At 35.5% G+C, this 22,447-nt stretch overlaps 1 long non-coding RNA gene across 1 annotated transcript in view; it reads left to right on the top strand.

The window, feature by feature from the left end:
• Positions 1 to 299: 299 nt before the first annotated feature.
• Positions 300 to 22,447, top strand: part of LOC110455894 — a 29,803-nt gene continuing 7,655 nt past the window's right edge. The window contains exons 1-3 of the long non-coding RNA XR_002463517.1: positions 300 to 446; positions 3,202 to 3,243; positions 3,821 to 3,929. This is a non-coding gene — a long non-coding RNA (uncharacterized LOC110455894). The remainder of the gene's footprint in view (positions 447 to 3,201; positions 3,244 to 3,820; positions 3,930 to 22,447) is intronic.

Raw genomic sequence — 22,447 nt, 5'->3', positions numbered from 1 at the left:
AACACCCAACTTAGCCAGTGCGACGAGTCAGTAAAGTAAGCTGTTAGCATAAACTAATTTTGCACATAAAACAAAAGTCACTTTACTGAATAATTTATAAATAAACAAAGACTCCCTTGGTAGCTTACTCAGACATTACAATTACACAGAACACAGGTGTTCGTGGCTTGTTTACCTGTTCAGCTATGCATAGAGACATCACATATACTCGGCTCATTCGCCACTTCATTGAACATGCTACTTATGACATCAGAGGTGAGAATCTGACCTGGAAGTGACGTCAAGTCAACTATCTCCGATGTGGAGTCTTGTTCGCTTAACGGTTCTTCAATAATATATGCCAATCCAAGATATTGCATCATTTTAAGACAGAAATGTAGTTGTTGGTTTGCACAGACACATTGTACAGTGGCCACTATTAGGCAGACCACATAATTACTTTCAAGGTAGGTACATTATACCATTTGAATTGAACACAACGACTGTTTAGGAACTGTTATGTCTGTGTGGTTTTGGGAGTGTCGTACCTAATCAGACTGACATAATGTATATACGTATACATAAACATTAAACTTACATTAATGTAGCCTTCCTGTTTTATAAAAAAAGAAATCTGTAAAATGAATGTTTTGTTATTATTGTACATTGGAAGATTTATGAATCATAAATACCATTCAAGCTGGCTCAATATTCTTTAATCGTCAAAAATATTTTTCAGTCTCCTTATTTAAACCGATCAACATCTAAATGATATTCACCGGTTTCTAATATCAAATTTATATGGACATGTTTCCTTTCACAAAATAACACATGTTTGTAATGAAAATACAAATACATTTTGACGTTGTCTTAAGAGAATGATACTGTATTTTGTTGAAAGAACAATCGCTATTAAACATATAACATGTTTTTGTAACATATAATCTTAATGTTATAATTATCAGTACAATGCATTACTGCACGAACGAGAGAATATACAAACAATTTTTAATTAAACTATTAATTTCTGATTCACGGTTACTCAATATACAATGGAATACACCGATCGTTTCTATCAACAGTATATAAAGTTATTTCACAGAACTGCAATTATTAGACATCACACTGTTGGAAATTCCATCGTTTTGTTTCTTGAAGAAATATAAACAGATCAATTATATTTCAATACATTACAGTTTTTATATGACATTTATATAAATTAATAATACCATTTCTCATGTTATGCATAAATATTCAATACTACTCCTACACAATGATTGAAATACTGGTTTATCTATAAAAGTATATAATAGAATGATAAGCACCGGTAAGTTACATATTTATAACATTTACTTTACGAGATACGTTTTATGAGCACTCGCGAGAATCCAAAATAGGATTGGGCATTTTAATCAGCATAAAAATAATTTCAGATAGAACATAGATATGAATGAGTCAGACCGACCAAACTGAAATAGACGCCGTTGACTGTCCTTGAAAACAATCTGTCCTAAAAGCAAATAGCGTTTTATTACAAATTGTGCACAAATGACATTCATTAACGTTTTAAACAATTAAATGTATTATTTATTGTAATGATTGATACTTTTGTTTAGTTTCTCATCAAAATTTAAATATTTGTCATAAATCAATAGATGCCTAATCTAACTGATGAAATATACATGGACGCCTATATATCGTTACGTTTGTATAAGCTTTTAAGTCAGGTCGTTCTATGCTTTATCATAAAAAAATAGAGTTGTATCGGCATGATAAAATAGAATTCTTCTCTGGCAAGAAAGTGTAGCTTTAGGGCAATAGATAAGAAGGGAAATACATGATGAATGATTTAACCCTATTTTTGAATAGATTCTTCAAATTCTTTTTCTGTGTAATGTTTTAAGTATCATGCAGACAGAATGTGGATTCGATAACATGCTTAACGAGTTATTCTATAAATATATAAATATGTATGTATAATTATATTAAGCAACTGACTACACATAATAGGAATGTTTTCTATTGTGAATATGTCGCTAAGCTTCAATGGATATCAAGGGTAGATCAATGAGTCAACAATGTAATATATCTATGAATGAAGCTGACATTGTATTCTTTGACCTCTGGGTTCATAGCATAAATTGTTTCTTGATAAATTGAAACTTCAAAACAATTTCAAGGGAAATAACAAAAAATAAATAGAAATATTTTTTTGAACGTGTATTCTTCGCTATTATAGCAATACTTTCCATAATATTCTATGATTTGGTTTGCTTGTGTTTTACGTGCTATTAAGAGATATGGGCTTATGAACGAACATATAACAAATATCAATAGAAATGAACAGGGAGTAAATATGGAGTCAACACCATGCTAACAGACCATACACAGAAATAGATATATTTTGACACACAGCTTAAGGTAGGAACTTAATATTTATGGTTCACACATATACTTGCAATATAATTTTCAGTGTAGCAATACATTTTACTCCATGATGGTATTGTACCTAGTTAGAATACGATAAAAAGAACAGTCAGCCAGGTGGAGACGTTCCCACTCCTCAGTCACAAATGTTCAATTTAGTGGTAGTCACACATCGTGACCATACATGTGTGTGTAGACAAAGGGACCTGGATATCTTGTCAACAATTGGCTCCAATCGGCACCGCCCACTAACGTCTATATCACTGCCAATCATGCGATGCCCTCGCTCAAAACAATGACATTCTGTCTTCTAATTAGGTCATGACTCCTTTACAATAATACACATAACACAAAACAGTTAAACTTAAATGCCAATTTAACAACATATAAGATTCGCTTGCAGCTGTTTTATGCATTAATTCATTATGTTATTTGAGGACAATGCATACATATATTCATTTTGTGCATTCAATAACATACTTTATATTGATCTGCCTGTGGATAATACAGAGAAGGAACAGGTTGATTTGATCAAGTTTTACTTGTAGTGTTATCGGATTTCGGTATAAAAAAACTGTGCAGTTTCTCAATAATGATGTGTAAAAATAACAGCTTACTTTCTTGTCTGAAATAATTAGATAATGGAATAAAATATCCATATACCATAGATTTTAGAAATGTATTTCCTATTTCAATCAATCAATTGTTATTTGCAATGATTTGGGCCAACAATCAGCTCTATTATTAACACGTTCCTTTGTCAGCTATAGGCAAATTTCTCTTTCATTTTTGCAGAGTGATTCTTTCAGTACGACGTTTATTTCCAAATGAGGACAGGTAAGCGGAATATCAGCGTCCTAGTTGATCAATTATGACTGATGAACGCGGGGTGAGTGAGGGTAGGTACCTGCGGGTAACTAGCAAGCACCCCAAATGTCAACCTCGCCTGTCAGAGGAGGACTTTGTTGACCACCCACGTGATCGCCGAAAGCAACATCAAAGACACATTGTCAGACCAAGCAAATGTGATTTTCTGCTCTTCAGTTTGACGATCATCCATACCATTGCTGTGGAACGTTTGGATTTGCTCTCCTTGTTTACGACATTATCTCCAGGCTAGCACCATCAACTATTTCATTATTATTATTGTGGGTGCTTTGCTTTGTTTTAAATGAAATTATGGATTTAACATTGTCAGTAAACACCGTTTAAGGTGAAGTGTTGACGTGTTATATAGGTATTACACTACCTGTGATAGACGAGTGTTTAGTTTACGTTGGTGTTTGAAATATACAAGTGGTGCGCATCAGTTACCATTGATTTCGGTTTACTATTGAGTATCAAAATACTGTTTATGAATTATCAAATGAAATATATATGCAATCGTATAGCTAATTAACTCTATCTGTTATAGATAACTACATGTGACGTTATCAATCTGAAGGATTCCAGAAATGCTGTCAAATACAACTTCAAAGGCCATACATCTCTATCCTAAACCCGACACACCTTGGAAACTTAACGTAAGATACACATATACATCTAAAAGCTTTTTAAATAGATAACGTTGATAATAAATTACCTATGAATTGCAAGTGTCCGAAAGGTGTAGTTGTTCATTGATAATTTTAAAAGTGTGCATATTACTATATAACCATGCCACCACTCATAAGAGATACTTTAAGGCTACGGCCAACCGCAGGGACTTAGACATTCGCCGGCAATGTTTGCCACCTTGAACGTTCATGTGATTACACATATACATTTTTATAATACATACAGTATGCCAAAATAAGCTCCACGGCACTTTACAGCGGTTCAGTCCTTACAGAACTCATCGATGATGGCAGGGACAAATTGGTCTAAAATACTCCTAAAACAGTAAGGGAAGCGCATAAAAGAGATTATTAAACCTATATTTCCATAGATTGACATATAACGTGTTTGTTTAACGTTTGACCCCGACGTTTCCTTTGGTTTAGTGTTATCAATTATTACAACATGAAAGGTAAACCAATTACATAATTTAATAACGATGTTTAGAGAATTGTAGTTTGTTACAATGTATAAATATATTATCCTGTATATTACTTAAATCTTGTTCACTTGAATTAAATTTTAATTGAAAACACGATCTTACACAGTGGGGACATTCTACGTTATTTATAAGTCAGTGGTTTCCTGGTACATTTCTATAGTATTCTCACGCTTTTAATTTTTTACTTATGACAAAAAGACATGTGACAAGGAAAAGGATCACATACGTTCTGTAGTATGAACATAAGGTGTCACTTCTAAGCTTTCCTTGACAAGGAGATTATTTTTCAGACCCGGTGGTAATGTTTTAATTTACCAGTTTTAATATTACACCCCCATGAATGTAACTTTTAGAGATTGCCATCGCGTTTATTAATTCCTCCGCGTGGTTTGTCGTTGATCCACTAATGTTTATGTCAGCGTCTAAATTCCACCCAACTCGGTGTGTCGATCCGGAAATAGAATGGCTAACAGATTTGGAATTATTAAATACCGTCCTTGTACTGACGAAGTGAGCAGGAGAATTCCCGTCTTCATCGCCACCATGTTAAACCAAATGCAATAACATGTTTATATTGTACGTTGGCTAAGTGTCACACATGTATACACAGTGCACAAGTCATACAGAGTCGTTTAAAGCCGAGTCTCTCTCTACCTCATTACTTAGAAATGTTAATTACATTTTCAGCTGTATAATCATTTGCATATATTCGATAATTATCCAATATACGCTATAATTGTGTATGTGTCATTCAGAAATATATATAACAGTGCGTTACGCACATCACGATTTGATTTTACTAATTTTAATGTGATTTTATGCAAATAACACGCTGCATTCTTTAAGCGAACATATATATGGATTGTTTATAGTAAGTGCGATATCCCGGGACCACGGTGAGTACATCATTTTCGTATGTAAATATACTAAGAATTTCTTGTACATTATCCATAAATAAAAGATGTTCAATATGACAGATTCACGTCTTGGTGTCACAGACAAGTTGATACAAAATGTACACTATACGTTTGCATTGCTCCAATGAGCAATTGAGGGAATGATATATCTGTGTAAGTGTATATCAGAATAATTCAATATCCAATTTAATGATGTTTATACATAGATTAGAACTCAGATAAATGACTATTTCCTCTCAGATGTATAATTTAACAGAGTAACTTACAGTGCATAGCGGCAATGGATATTAAGTCCAGGTTGTATTTGTGTGTTTAAGTAGAATCAAATCTCGTGTGCTATCCTGGTCAATGCAGTATGTTTTAATATCGTTACAAATATGAGACCTGTGCTGATGTTTAAATATTTTGTATACTTTGGTTTATGAATGATTTACTGTTTCGATCTTGTCATCATATGGCTAAATTATGTTTCTTCAGCAATACGATTCATCAGTTTTGAAATATGAAATATCAATGTTTTACTTTATGCACAAAAAATGTACGTATTAAACGTGTCGCAACGTTTCAAGACCGACTGGTCCCTTTGTCAAGCTTAATGCTAGCTTGACAAAGTAACCAGTTGGTCTTGAAACGGTGCGACACTTTTAATTAATTGTGTATAAAGCAAAACTTTGATATAGATAAATTATTTGTATAAAAGGCAAGGACCAAAACATAGGCTAACAAACCACTTGTATTGGTGATCTTAAGGTAACACATGCACGTGAGGTGAGGTAAAAATAATATTTAGCTATTATATGTGGATGCAATGACGTGTTCAATTTAATATATTGTGGACGTACTGGTTCGATATTAGTTATGATTGAATTGACTGGTCCCCATGAGATTCAGTGGAATTGACTGGTTTCAACATGAGCTGTTGTGGAATTGACTGGTTTCAACATTAGATTCAGTGGAATTGACTGTTTCCACATGAACAGCATTCTATTTAACGGTTGCACGACATCTGTAGATAACCTGAAATGTCCGACATGATCCTTTGACGATTTTCACATTGTGTGTGAGACACTAAACGAGATCCATAAAAGGTGTATGGGCGACTTTTACGGAGGTCATGTGGGGTAAAAACAATATAGTTTATTGACGATTTAATTTTGGTGCCAAATTATGTCAAAGGGCTAGATGTCAGTAGGATTTCAATGAGGTATGAGTAAAAAATGTGCGTTATATTTGCAGAAAGATAGCCTCAGCGCAACGCATCTCTCATTTGTTTGTTAAATTTTATATGAAACATTCACGAATGTTTCCCTTCGTAGGTAGTTTGATTGTCTGTGCTTTATCATTATTTATGTTTTACATTGCTTTCTACAACATATTAATGATCAATATCTGCTTGGTCATGAAATATCACTAGAGTAGCTTTGACCCTTTGACTTATATATTTTTGGTTTTGCTCTTAGCATATACACTAATAGGGGTTCTCTGTATTTATTATACCATTTGATAAAAGAGAAAATTCCGAGAGAACTAAACCACACTTTAGGTGCAAAAATAAGAATATATTAGATGTATAACGAATTAAGCTGATCAACAGGATTTTTCTTTCAAGAAAAAATGGGGGCAAAACTGTTATAAGCAAGCGAACTCATTGCCACCGTGGAAAACATCGTCTGGTTTAGATCAAAGACTAATTCCAAAGTAATCCGCATGTCGGAGATGTACTGGAGTTTGTGATTTCTGTTCGTCTTGGCACCAGGGCGTTAACAGGACGTGCAGATATTGTTCCGGACGATTTTGGATACTATAAACGGAATCAGTGAGACTGTTCATTTTGGCAAGCTTGTTATCTTTTACAGGTATTACCACTGATTCTTGCATTTCTACTTACCGGCGATAATCACACATCTTAGACTTCGCATTACCCACAACATTTTCGGCACAATCCAGTGCTTTCTATTTTATATAAATACCAAGATGAATAATTAATCCAAGAAGAAAGAGAAAATTAATGTTTATCTATAAGGCTTATGTTATCTGGAATGTCGGTATAAACGTTTCTGCCGACTTTCCATCAAAAATCTCTCTCGAAAAAAAATTCATATGCTCTCGACGCTCGACATCTTTTTAAAGTAGTGATGAAGCGATATGCTATTAAGATGTCTAAGATCAGCCTGTGTGAGCGCCGTCCAATGTTGTGTACCATATACCGTGGATGTGAGAGTTCTGGACGAGCGGGCAAGATTGATTGTGTTGATAGTGTAAAAATGATGACTTTATCGTATTCTGTATGCCGGTAACTACAGCACAGCGATCACGTTGAATGCCACATATAAACTACGTATCAAAATACACAGTAGGTATGTACGTAAATCTGGTCATGTTAAGTATCATATTGAACTAACGAACATTATTTGTATCTGGCTATTTCATATTAGTAACGCCTAATGTTTTGAATCCTTATTATAGATGACTATGTCCCACCATAACGAGCGTGAATTTTCTTTTATGTTAGTCATGCATTTCACCAATGAGGCCTAACTGCTTTTTACCTATTTTTCACAAAGGTACACATATCATCTCCACACACCGTCACTGACGGCGCTCCCATGTCATGACCTCTTGACCTCGATATCGTAGATAAGTGACGTCATGTCCGCTATGTAAATTCCATTTGTATTAGTCGTCTTTAAACTTCCAACACTGTATATGATCTTCATATTTATCTTTTTCACTTTCAGGAACATGTGGTTGAGTTAAGAGGAACACATTTACTGTTTAACAGTAGATATATGGGAAAGCCCACCAGAAATGTCTTGTAGCATGATATATTATATCATCTAACACAATTATCTGACGGCTTTGAGTTTTATACATCGTATGAAATTTATCCGGATGTACACAATATATCTTTTTTTTTAATCTCTTCATAGCTGTGATTTCCAAAATATAATAATGTAATTAACACTTCAGATTTTGTAAGTTATCTTCTAGAGGAATACTTGTTATATGCATCATTAACGTTTACTGGGGATATATGTATGTCCATGCATATCTTCCCTGATGAAACCTTTATATAAGTTGAATGCATAATCAATTTCTCCATTCTTTGCAGAGAATTTCCAACGACATGAACATGAGTGGATTGTCGATTCCATTTCATATGGAAATTATGAAACGGTTATTGTTTGGAAATTTCGAGCTTGAATAAAGTTTCGGAACCAATTTTACAAATCTTAGAATATTCCTGTTGAGCTAAACGGAAACTTCTAGATGGGTTATTTTACATTCATTCAAATTACACAGAAAGCATGTTTTTTCCGACCTTAAAGAGCCTCATCAGCTTTATTTGATGTTTATTATCTTCATCAAGACGTTATAGTATATATGTATATGAATATACATCATATGGATAATAATTGATAGAGTACGTGTGATTGGTTCAATCAAAACAGTGATATGTAAATAACCCAACAAGAAGACAGAGTTGCAAGCGCATCTGAACCCATAGGTTACCTCCCCCTAATACCTGTTTCAAGTGAGTGTACCCAACGAGGCTGCTTTTGCCGACCCTGAACCCGCATAGGAAAAATCGTCTGGAAACACATGCGTGACTTATCACCTTTCAAATGTGTTCTAAAAGTGACAATAATAAATTCCAATTCCAATTTTCATAGATTTACTCCGATTTCATTATTATGTAATTAAAATCAAAATTTATAAAGAAAACATGTTTTAGTTTCCTTAATGTAATTGATATGCTATGGTGTAAATGTGTCGTATTCATTCCGATAACATTATTATGAAATTCAAATTACAATCAAAAAATCAAATTTCTTGTTGTGAAAACATGTTGGAAAGAATACGTTTCTCTGTTTTGAAGATGTTATATATTTTTTCTCTATTTAGCTGTCATTGTTCCCAGACTAGAATTCATATCGATTGACGTTCTTACATTATTATCTTACTGTACGATTTTGAGTCACTCTACTAAAGCAAAAAGCATAATATCATAAAAAGGATATGCTGGGTTGCTAATGTCATTTCGGCATTGTAAAGGAAATGTAACTGCAAGTATAAACTGTTTGGATGGCTATCATTTTTTTTTTGAATTATCAATATTTTATTCGTAACATTGTATTTTCCACATTGACTGATAAAAGTATTATGTAATTTTTATATCTTCATTGTCGTCATCCATTTGATAATGTTTAAGATACTTAAATAATTCTCGTTGATTTTGGTTTTCCTCATAGTAATCTTTCAACTTGCTGGAAAATGATAAGCGTTTGCGTGACGGAGCTCCAGTTGACCGCGATAATTCAATTGAAACAATACGGCTTTCACCTGATAACAAACGTTTTGGTGATGTCGCCTGATTTTATTTCTTCCCAAGTAACAATGTAGATTCCGATCTCGGGAATTATCGTGATATCACAGTCGGCGATATCTGAATCTATATCTACGAGGTCGGTAAAAGCTTTTACGGCAGTTTATTGATATTGCTTGACTATTGGTTGAAGTGTTAAAAACTTTCTTCCGCGATAAATGAATAGAAAGTTATTGTGTTGGTTTTACAACGGAACAAATCAGATATTGATGTAGACAATGGGAAACAATGCTGTCAGGTTTACGTTGCATAAATGACGAGATCACCAGTACAATTTGACTTAGTCTCGGCCATACATTAGTCTGCACACTCTAAGAGCATTGTGGTTGTTCGTTTGTTGGAGTAATTTAAAAGAAATGTGAATTCACCTTCGGCAATTTAATAATAAAAAGTTTCTAGTTGTGAAAAAAATGATTTTTCCTTTATTTAGCTGGTATGATGAACAATAATGGAAACAGAGGTAAGTAATACGAACAAGGAAACATGAATCAATATATCAATTGCGTATCCTGTTCACATTCTCATTGTAATGTTATATAATTTGGAATAAAATATAAACAGACATAATGGTATTCTAAAACGTCAAACGATGAATCAAATTGGAGATCATTTCCAATAGCAAAACGACAGAAAATAGACTGAATTGAACGAAACAATCTTCATTTGCTTCGATATATCAGAGGTGAAAGCAGTTGTAACCGAGAGTTCAAATACAACATATAATAAAAAAACGAATTAAGTTGTCTCCAGCATACACCACATGTAACACACGTTTTTTGTCTCCTGTCAACAGAGAATTTTACACCAACTGTTACACTCGACCTTTGTCTCGTAACTACTGAGAATTTCCATACTACTACATGTAACACTCGTCTTTGTCTCCTGTCTGCAGTGAATTTGTACACCAACTACATGTAACACTCGTCTTTGTCGCTTGTTTACAGAGAATTTGTACACCACTACATGTAACACTCGACCTTTATCTCCTTTCTACAGAGAGATTGTTCGCCACTAAATGTGACACTCGTCTTTGTCTTCTGTCTACAGAGGATTTGTACACCACTACATGTAACACTCGTCTTTGTCTCTTGTTTTCAGAGAGTTTGTGCACCACTACATGTAACACTCGACTTTTACTCTTGTTACAGAGAGTTTATTCACCACTACATGTACCACTCGACCTTTGTCTCATTTCTACAGAGAGATTGTTCGCCACTAAATGTGACACACGACCTTTGTCTCCTGTTTACAGAGAGTTTGTTCACCACTTCATGTAACACTCGTCTTTGTCTCTTGTTTACAGAGAATTTGTACACCACTACATGTAACACTCGTCTTTGTCTCCTGTCTACAGAGAATTTGTACACCACTACATGTAACACTCGTCTTTGTCTCTTGTTTACAGATAATTTGTACACCACTACATGTAACACTCCTCTTTGTCTCCTGTCTACAGAGAGATTGTTCACCACTACATGTGACACACGACCCTTGTCTCCCGTCTACAGAGAGTTTGTGCACCACAACATGTAACACACGACCTTTGTCTCCTGTCTTCAGAGAGTTTGTTCACCACTTCATGTAACACTCGTCTTTGTCTCTTGTTTACAGAGAATTTGTACACCACTACATGTAACACTCGTCTTTGTCTCCTGTCTACAGAGAATTTGTACACCACTACATGTAACACTCGTCTTTGTCTCTTGTTTACAGATAATTTGTACACCACTACATGTAACACTCCTCTTTGTCTCCTGTCTACAGAGAGATTGTTCACCACTACATGTGACACACGACCCTTGTCTCCCGTCTACAGAGAGTTTGTGCACCACAACATGTAACACACGACCTTTGTCTCCTGTCTTCAGAGAGTTTGTTCACCACTTCATGTAACACTCGTCTTTGTCTCTTGTTTACAGAGAATTTGTACACCACTACATGTAACACTCGTCTTTGTCTCCTGTCTACAGAGAATTTGTACACCACTACATGTAACACTCGTCTTTGTCTCTTGTTTACAGATAATTTGTACACCACTACATGTAACACTCCTCTTTGTCTCCTGTCTACAGAGAGATTGTTCACCACTACATGTGACACACGACCCTTGTCTCCCGTCTACAGAGAGTTTGTTCACCACAACATGTAACACACGACCTTTGTCTCCTGTCTTCAGAGAGTTTGTTCACCACTTCATGTAACACTCGTCTTTGTCTCTTGTTTACAGAGAATTTGTACACCACTACATGTAACACTCGTCTTTGTCTCCTGTCTACAGAGAATTTGTACACCACTACATGTAACACTCGTCTTTGTCTCTTGTTTACAGATAATTTGTACACCACTACATGTAACACTCCTCTTTGTCTCCTGTCTACAGAGAGATTGTTCACCACTACATGTGACACACGACCCTTGTCTCCCGTCTACAGAGAGTTTGTGCACCACAACATGTAACACACGACCTTTGTCTCCTGTCTAAAGAGAGTTTGTTCACCACTACATGTAACACTCGTCTTTGTCTCCTGTCTACAGAGAGATTGTACACCACTACATGTAACACTGGTCTTTGTCTCCTGTCTACAGAGAGATTGTTCACCACTACATGTCACACACGACCTTTGTCTCCTACCACTACATGTAACACTCGTCTTTGTCTCCTGTCTACAGAGAATTTGTACACCAACTACATGTAACACTCGTCTTTGTCTCTTGTTTACAGAGAGTTTGTGCACCACTACATGTTACACTCGACTTTGTCTCCTGTTTACAGAGAGTTTGTTCACCACTACATGTACCACTCGACCTTTGTCTCCTTTCTACAGAGAGATTGTTCGCCACTAAATGTGACACACGACCTTTGTCTACTGTTTACAGAGAGTTTGTTCACCACTTCATGTAACACTCGTCTTTGTCTCTTGTTTACAGAGAATTTGTACACCACTACATGTAACACTCGCCTTGGTCTCCTGTCTACAGAGAATGTGTACACCACTACATGTAACACTGGTCTTTGTCACTTGTTTACAGAGAATTTGTACACCACTACATGTAACACTCCTCTTTGTCTCCTGTCTACAGAGAGCTTGTTCACCACTACATGTAACACTCGTCTTTGTCTCTTGTTTACTGAGAATTTGTACACCACTACATGTAACGCTCCTCTTTGTCTCCTGTCTACAGAGAGATTGTTCACCACTACATGTCACACACGACCTTTGTCTCCTGTCTACAGAGAGTTTGTACATCACTACATGTCACACACGACCTTTGTCTCCTGTCTACAGAGAGTTTGTACACCACTACATGTACCACTCGACCTTTGTCTCCTTTTTACAGAGAGATTGTTCGCCACTAAATGTGACACAAGACCCTTGTCTCCTGTTTACCGAGAGTTTGTTCACCACTTCATGTAACACTCGTCTTTGTCTCTTGTTTACGGAGAATTTGTACACCACTACATGTAACTCTTGTTTACAGAGAATTTGTACACCACTACTTGTAACACTCCTCTTTGTCTCCTGTCTACAGAGAGCTTGTTCACCACTACATGTAACACTCGTCTTTGTCTCTTGTTAACAGAGAGTTTGTGAATCACTACATGTAACACTCGACTTTTACTCTTGTTACAGAGAGTTTATTCACCACTACATGTACCACTCGACCTTTGTCTCCTTTTTACAGAGAGATTGTTCGCCACTAAATGTGACACTCGTCTTTGTCTCCTTTCTACAGAGGATTTGTACACCACTACATGTAACACTCGACCTTTATCTCCTTTCTACAGAGAGATTGTTCGCCACTAAATGTGACACACGACCTTTGTCTTCTGTTTACAGAGAGTTTGTTCACCACTTCATGTACCACTCGTCTTTGTCTCTTGTTTACAGAGAGTTTGTGCACCACTACATGTTACACTCGACTTTGTCTCCTGTTTACAGAGAGTTTGTCCACCACTACATGTACCACTCGACCTTTGTCTCCTTTTTACAGAGAGATTGTTCGCCACTAAATGTGACACTCGTCTTTGTCTCCTTTCTACAGAGGATTTGTACACCACTACATGTAACACTCCTCTTTGTCTCCTGTCTACAGAGAGTTTGTTCACCACTACATCTAACACTCGTCTTTGTCTCCTGTCTACAGAGAAGTTGTACACCACTACATGTAACACTCGACTTTGTCTCCTGATTACAGAGAGTTTGTTCACCACTACATATACCACTCGACCTTTGTCTCCTTCTAACAGAGAGATTGTTCCCCACTAAATGTGACACACGACCTTTGTCTTCTGTTTACAGAGAGTTTGTTCACCACTACATGTACCACTCGACCTTTGTCTCCTTCTAACAGAGAGATTGTTCCCCACTAAATGTGACACACGACCTTTGTCTCCTGTTTACAGAGAGTTTGTGCACCTCTTAATGTAACACTCGTCTTTGTCTCCTGTCTACAGAGAATTTGTACACCACTACATGTAACACTCCTCTTTGTCTCCTGTCTACAGAGAGATTTTTCACCACTACATGTGACACACGACCCTTGTCTCCCTTCTACAGAGAGTTTGTGCACCACAACATGTAACACACGGCCTTTGTCTCCTTTCTACAGAGAGTTTTTGCACCACAACATGTAACAATCGTCTTTGTCTCCTTTCTACAGAAAGATTGTTCGCCACTAAATGTGACACTTGTCTTTGTCTCTTGTTTACAGAGACATGTAACACTGGTCTTTGTCACTTGTTTACAGAGAATTTGTACACCACTACATCTACCACTCGACCTTTGTATCCTTTTTTCAGAGAGATTGTTCGTCACTAAATGTGACACTCGTCTTTGTATCCTGTCTACAGAGAGTTTGTACACCACAACATGTAACTCACGACCTTTGTCTCCTTTCTACAGAGAGTTTGTACCCCACAACATGTAACACTCGCCTTTGTCTACTGTCTACAGAGAATGTGTACACAACTACATGTAACACTCCTCTTTTTCTCCTGTCTACAGAGAGATTTTTCCCCACTACATGTGACACACGACCCTTATCTCCCTTCTACAGAGAGTTTGTGCACCACTACATGTAACCCTCCTCTTTGTCTCCTGTCTGCAGAAGAGTTTGTACACCACAACATGAACCACTCGACCTTTGTATCCTTTTTTCAGAGAGATTGTTCGTCACTAAATGTGACACTTGTCTTTGTCTCTTGTTTACAGAGACATGTAACACTGGTCTTTGTCACTTGTTTACAGAGAATTTGTACACCACTATATGTAACTCTCGACTTTGTCTCCGGTTTACAGAGAGTTTGTACATCACTACATGTGACACACGACCTTGGTCTCCTGTTTACAGAGAGTTTGGTCACCACTACATGTACCAGTCGACCTTTGTATCCTTTTTTCAGAGAGATTGTTCGCCACTAAATGTGACACTTGTCTTTGTCTCTTGTTTACAGAGACATGTAACACTGGTCTTGGTCACGTGTTTACAGAGAATTTGTACACCACTATATGTAACTCTCGACTTTGTCTCCGGTTTACAGAGAGTTTGGTCACCACTACATGTACCACTCGACCTTTGTCTCATTTTTACAGAGAGATTGTTCGCCATTAAATGTGACACACGACCTTTGTCTCCTGTTTACAGAGAGTTTGTACACCACTACATGTAACACTCGTCTTTGTCTCCTGTTTACAGAGAGTTGGTGCACCACTACATGTAACACTCGTCTTTGTCTCCTTTTATAGAGAGATTGTTCGCCACTAAATGTGACACACGACCTTTGTCTCCCGTCTAAAGATAGTTTGTACACCACTACATGTATACTTCTTCATTTTATTAGCTTTAGTATATAATGTCGTAAGAACATGTTTTTCATTCAATTTGCCATGGAATATATTGTCTTGGGAATGCGTTTTTTGAGCATTATTTAAAATATCGGCGCTAAATTCCCCTAATGCATACTGACAAATATTTTTTTTCAGTCAGCAAGTAGTGTACCTACTCGGAAACCATTTTGGTTTTTCATACCAACCATGAAAGTTGTTTATAAAGTCCCTAATCATTCAGGACCGTCTGAGCTATGTGTATAATGAGCCCTGTGCACCCTCTATGTATTACTACTCTATGTTGCTGAAGCTTCATCAGGTCTTTTCTGCTGCCACCATGTATCTTCCATTCTCGTTGTAATCATTTCTGTCGCCTTTCAGTTCCTCACTGCGAATTTAAGCTGTGGTTATATACCCATATTTGTATGTTTTGTACTGTACTGTAATACTGCATACAAGCTTCAGTTTTATTATTTGCTAAAATACGAGTCGAAGCAATTGAGTATTATGCAGTCAAGGGAGTTAAAATGAAACCTAGAAACATCCATATTTGAAACATTTAAATTGTTTACACCTACTTGCTCAGCGTAGAAATATTATACCAGAGCATAATTACAACTTACCTGTAAACTTCTATTAATATACGCGATAATTCATGTTTTCCTCATAGGTTGGTACTTTATAAAATATTCCTTTTGTACCTAGCCCATAACGGCAATAGCATATGAATTATTGAATGCAAAACATTCCAGTATTTAGCGCGTCACACTGAAGCGAGAACAAACCTTGGTCTCCGTACTTGCATATCGTTCTTGTCGATCTTATCATGTATATTGGGATACATGTTTCTACACGGAAATGGTGAATAGGTGTATTTCACAGGTGTAACATGTAATCGGTAGAGAAAATGTGATATAAAGAAAAACTTTGCCATGTCGAAGTCGTAAATAACAGGAAATTCGGTATATCCAATATACTGCATTGCGCCATAAATTGACTCTCTGAAAACAAGAGGGTTTCAACATGTTATATTGAAGTGGGATTGTCAAAACTTATCTGCTTTAGCAATCGAAACACTAATTATTCTGAACATCTGACAGGCACTATCGTAATTAACCTAACGAAAATAGTTCACGTGTACATATGAGGTGTTTGCACACATAAAAAAAAAGAAGAAAAAAACTACTTTACAAACTAAATACTTTGCAATATGCATTTGATCATTCAACCTAAATAGTATTTGTCACGTCATTACATTTGATTGTTTACATTTTACACGCGATTGCAGTAGGACAGCAAGAAATAAGGATTCATTTATATTAGACGGATCACTCCGACTTTCAGTATATGGGATTATCAATGAATTTTTGAAAGCTTTTGTTTCGCTCAAGTTATCTTGATATCTATGGCATTGGGAATTCATGCACATTACTTTTGTGGAGTAAATACTTGCATTTATGTATACTTGTCTATATACATAATGATTCACTACTCTCAGTCATCATTTTTCTTACGGAGAATTAAAAGAACGATACAAAGACTGGTATGCTATGTGCAAGAAGTCTTTTAAAAGAAAAGTAGGGCAATGATATACGGACACTTATTGTTTAGTTATTGTTCTGACAATAAAAAATAATATTGATTTTAATTTGTTCGTAAACGAGACTACACATGGGCAGCACATCGTGAGATTCTGTTGAAAATCTTCTGGGAACGAATATTGGAATTAAAACAGTGATGTTATGCTAATGTTTATATTTTCCTCTGCGGTTACGCACCTGCCTCACCATGACCTTTACTTACGTGGAATATGCATATGCGATATTCTAACTGATAAGGGTATGCCTTCACTTCCGGAACACCTGATTCGTTTCCGTTTTTTATGTTCTCTTCACGACGACTTTATTTTTGGTGTCATATGAATGGATGCTATAGTATATATTTACCTTTTGGTTATATATATCAACGCATTAATCAAGGAACTATATCGATGTGCCGTTGCTTTGCTTCCAGTTCTATGTCGACAATATATTTCGTTCTAAAATAATTAAATATAATTACCCCTTGATATATGTAAACGGAGTCCTATTATATGTCTTCGTCAATATACCTGAACGGATCGGGACGGGGGGCTATTTTATCACTCTGGCATCAACAACTAATGTGAGTGGTTTTTGGGAAGAAGGATTTACTCATATTCCCTCCCGATTAGGCGATTTACTGAGCGAAGGTTGACTATTAACATCATTGCAATATAAAGTTTCGTTATCTTTTCCTTCTCACATGTTTTTTTTGTCTTTATCAGCATGTCGCTCTAGTCCGTTTGAAGAAGCCCTCGTTCACCTGTGATTACACAGACATGCTATCTTTCGGTTGAGTTCGTTGATCGACACATATTGGATAACAATCTTAAAGTAATTACCAAATGCATTTATGTTGAATTTATATTTTGTATAAATTAGCATCGGCTGATATTTAGACTGAATATAACGACTGGAATAACCCCATTTTTTACAATTTACGTTTATCAAACCATGGTTGACTTATTTACTGTACATTTAACATCAACTGTCAATATGCATGCAGTAAACAACGTATCGTGAAGGTGTTCATTGCACTCACTATTTTCACTCGGAACAGACAGCATGATACAAATGTCTTCCCTATAGATGACCATGTCATGTGAATAAACTAAATGAACAATGTCTCGAGTGCATCAACGCACAGTTCTAGAATGTGAAGCGTCAACACCAGCAACCGGAAAGAAGACACAAATCTAGAGCAAAAACAAAGTGTTTAAGAAATGCAGGCATTTCCTCCACCACTTGTTGCACCCAGAAGAATGATGTCACATTAAAAGAAACATTTAGGTATGTGTGTCACCAATTATCTGAAACATTGACAATAAGTCTTTCATCATTGAAGACTCCTAAACGTCATTGTTGAAAATCAGCTGGTCATGATGTTTATCTTAAATTAGTTAAACGTACATCAAAATCTCTATGATAGAACATCAAAGCTATGTTGTTCTCTTACTAACAAAGGTGGTGAAATCAAAAATACATCTGATTAAGAATTACATATATCTACTCCTATGCTGTTAGATTAATAGATGCATTCAAAATTGAACCGTGACATTTTTCGAACAAACGTACACGTGTATATGGTAATAATGTATTGAGTGATGCCTTAACTGCTTCTTGTGCTAAAATGTTATAAAATAATCGATATTTGTACTTAATAATGTCGACGTAGTATGCTCTATCCCTTTTTACATATCCGTAACTGGGTGCGTGTTTATACCTTTCACACAAGGCATACATCCGGTATAATTTCCATTGATAAATAAATGTATTTGCTTTTGAGACAATTTAGCAGGGAGATGGGTTCATGGATCCGTTAAAACTGTGTAGGACATTTCACTCGAAATGACACCATGATTGACAGTTAGAGAGAGCAACCAATATGGAATTAAACATTCGTACCATCAGTGTTCACTGGTACGATATGGGTCTGGTTTTCCGGGCCACTTAGAAACGTGATAGTAATGTTTGATGGTTAGTTTGTGTATTAAATTAATTTCCTTCCGCCAAATTGCTGAGATAAATAAATGCCAGTGAAAAGATAAATTGTATACAGAAGACATTCAAATTTAAGTACAAGAAAGATGAATAAATTACATTATGGCATGAACTGTTGACATAGCGTATCTGAATATAGGCCAAGCCTCTACACTCGTTTCTATAGTACATTTTTGGTTGGTATTTTTCATAATTTTAAAGGTTTAACACAACGTAGATTTTCATATATATTTTTTGTTTTTTCAGGAAGAATTGTCTTTTAAAATGTATATTCAGTTTTATTTCAATATGGATATTATTCTTATGAGTGAAAACGTATTTCATTTAAAGAAAGGTATTCACCTACGGTCCGAATTAACAAGAAGTTCTATATGTATCGTGTTATAACACTAAATGTAACGTTACATGTAACGGTGAGTCTGAATCATGCAACTATGACAACGGCAAAACACGTTTTTTTCAACAGTTCGTTCCAATTTCACTAATTTCATTTTACTTTTGTGAATCTCCGGCTATATTAGCGAAATTAAATTCTTAATAAGCTATATAAAATACTCTAGCTGGCTAATGTCGCTATTTTTTCAGACTTCTTATCATATTATGACAAATGCACATCATATAATGGTGCCTGCACTTCACGTCTTAAAAAGACCTCTGGTATAATTGAAACTTCAACAACTTATAAATAAGGAATGAACCACTTCTTATTGCAATAGTCACCTCATATAACGGTAGATTATCATATTGTGTTTCCCGTTCAATTAATCAAGGAAGTGGGCATCTACAAGCCGTATGTTAGTTCAAAAACTAAAACATACTTGCAGACTAACTCCGTTTGCAAACTGCCTTGGGTAAACGAACTAGTTGATCATTTTGAGGCGGGAAGAGTAGATGAAGCTCTGGTAAGGTCTAATGAATATTAAAGAACAGTTGAGGTATGGGCTTGAGGGATTCAGCAAGTTTCTTGTTTCCCTCGACTAGACCTATTTTCCTTGGGTTCGGTTCTATAAATAAATCTGGTTTCTCGGAACCAGACACATGCTATATCCTTATATTTGCCTGTATGGTTTAAATATCCTACACAAAGCTTCGCTTTTTTTGGAAACCACCTTTTCTCTGACACTTCATTATGCTTGTTTGCGGAGATAAAACAGGATATGCTAGCATTTTATTCTGGAGCGCCATCGAGGTAGGAGCTAACCTCATATATCAGGTATGCCTTTCCAGATTATGACGAAAATAAAAGCTATATTTGTTGAAGAAAACACGTACATGACATGGAATTCCAATTCCACCAATATGTTTTTATATGAAACGTGATATACAACAGGGAGCTCTATTAAGTCCTTTTCTAAAAAGTAATTTGTTCTTAATTGATTACTCTTGTAATTTATATTTTGTGATGAAATTTGACAACTGAATGCGACTGAGTAAAATACATAAACTAATTACATACTGCACACCTACTGGCTAACAACCCCTACCATCTTAATCCTTAGCAAACAGAAAGACATATACCTGATGATTTTTTTTTATTTCTTCATTTTTGAAGTTTGTTTTCATTATTTAGATTGATCAACTCCCTGTACTTCCTATTCTATTGATGCAGCATTCAGTTTATTCCAAATAATGTATGAGCTCTCAATAGGGGTGGGGTGAATAGCAATTCTTAAATATGTATTTTGTTATATAATCAAAGATGCAATTTACCGTGATAAAGATGGTGGTATATATCTAGGATATGAAAAATAGCTAATAGTAAAATACCTACCCCACATTTTTTTTTTAAATTATGCGTATTTTAAGATTTAAAGGTTTGAGGCAGGAGTTTCCTTTTTAGCATTTCGATTTTCATAAGCGGTTTTATATTTCACTGATTTTGATTTCATATGCAATAATTGTTATACTTTATTTTCTTACTTCCCCATTTTGCGCCTCAGAACCAACTGTCGATCAAGAGGTAATCCAGAAAGCAAATGGCCAAAAAATGCTTAACCGGCACCCATCCTTGATGTTTATTTTTTATTATTTGTGATTAGCACTTTTTGTATTAGGCAGGGACCAATATGACGATTGCTGAATAAGGTGCCAGAAACACATACACTTCCGGCGTACATTGACTGGAATCCCTTTATTTAGTGTGTGAGTACATTGTATTACCTTGTTTAAATAAGATCCTGGCATTGTCTATCCGTATCAGAGTTCAGAATTTGTTCTTGTGTGCCAATACTGGGATAGTTTTGTTCTATTTGACTTTAGATTGATATTATTAGATAGATTACTTCTTATGTAAAATGTAATTCTTCTTAGCAACATAAATGTTATGAAAAGCCATCTTCTGCTTAATATTAAAAGAAAAATGTCTCAGTCGTGTGTAATGTAAAATATTTACATCATGTACGTGGTTCTAATATAAAAATTGGTAAGCTAGATATGTAGTAATTGGTCATAACGAATAGGCCATCAACACCGTTTACCTAGTCACTTATAATCCAGCCATTTTCTAAAACAAAACTCTGACGAAAAACCTTTTAAGGGTAAACAAAGCTTATGCATGTAGTAAGATGTGCAGAACATCATGGCTGTATCCGGATCGATTTACATATAAACAAGCATGCCTTACCACAGTGTGTGAACTCGTTTTCTTGAAAGGTTCAACTTAGCGCTCTGTTTAGATGTTCATCCTCTTTTTAGAGTGGACAATTTAATGAATAAATACATTAATGGAGCTACTTCTCAGATTAAATGCCGATATCTTTAATGTGTCAGTAAAATAAAGGATATACATTATATATCAATTTTTATGACAATCCACTGTAATTGTTAAGTACTTCAATTTTTAAGTATATGAGTACTTTAGTAAATCAGGATTGTTTTAGTAAACGTGTACAATTCGATATCCCGTAAAACGTACCAATGGAGACACGTTTCATCTTCTTTTGTGTGTGTAACCTCGCGGTTTTGACGATTACCTTTGTGTTGAGGGATAAAGCTTAAGATATTGTTTACTCGATTAACAACTTGTTGATTAAACGTTCTTAGTCGATCTAGAATGAAGTGTCTATATGACAACTATTATAATATTAAAGATGATATTCGAAAAGAACGATTTGATCTCAGTGTAACTTATTGACGAAACAGTGGGAGATGTAGATGTAAATGATCCATTATAGTTTTGTCCTGTATCGAAGAAATTTAAGAAATACGACCATTAGAAGACAATTCAAATGCGAGTTTGCTATTAAAGTTAGCGCTCGTTAAGCAATTAATCTAGTCTAACCATACTTAAA

The sequence above is a fragment of the Mizuhopecten yessoensis genome, unplaced genomic scaffold (genome assembly GCF_002113885.1).
Source record: "Mizuhopecten yessoensis strain PY_sf001 unplaced genomic scaffold, ASM211388v2 scaffold8393, whole genome shotgun sequence".
NCBI lineage: Eukaryota > Metazoa > Mollusca > Bivalvia > Pectinida > Pectinidae > Mizuhopecten > Mizuhopecten yessoensis.
This window is presented reverse-complemented; position numbering and strand designations above follow the sequence as displayed.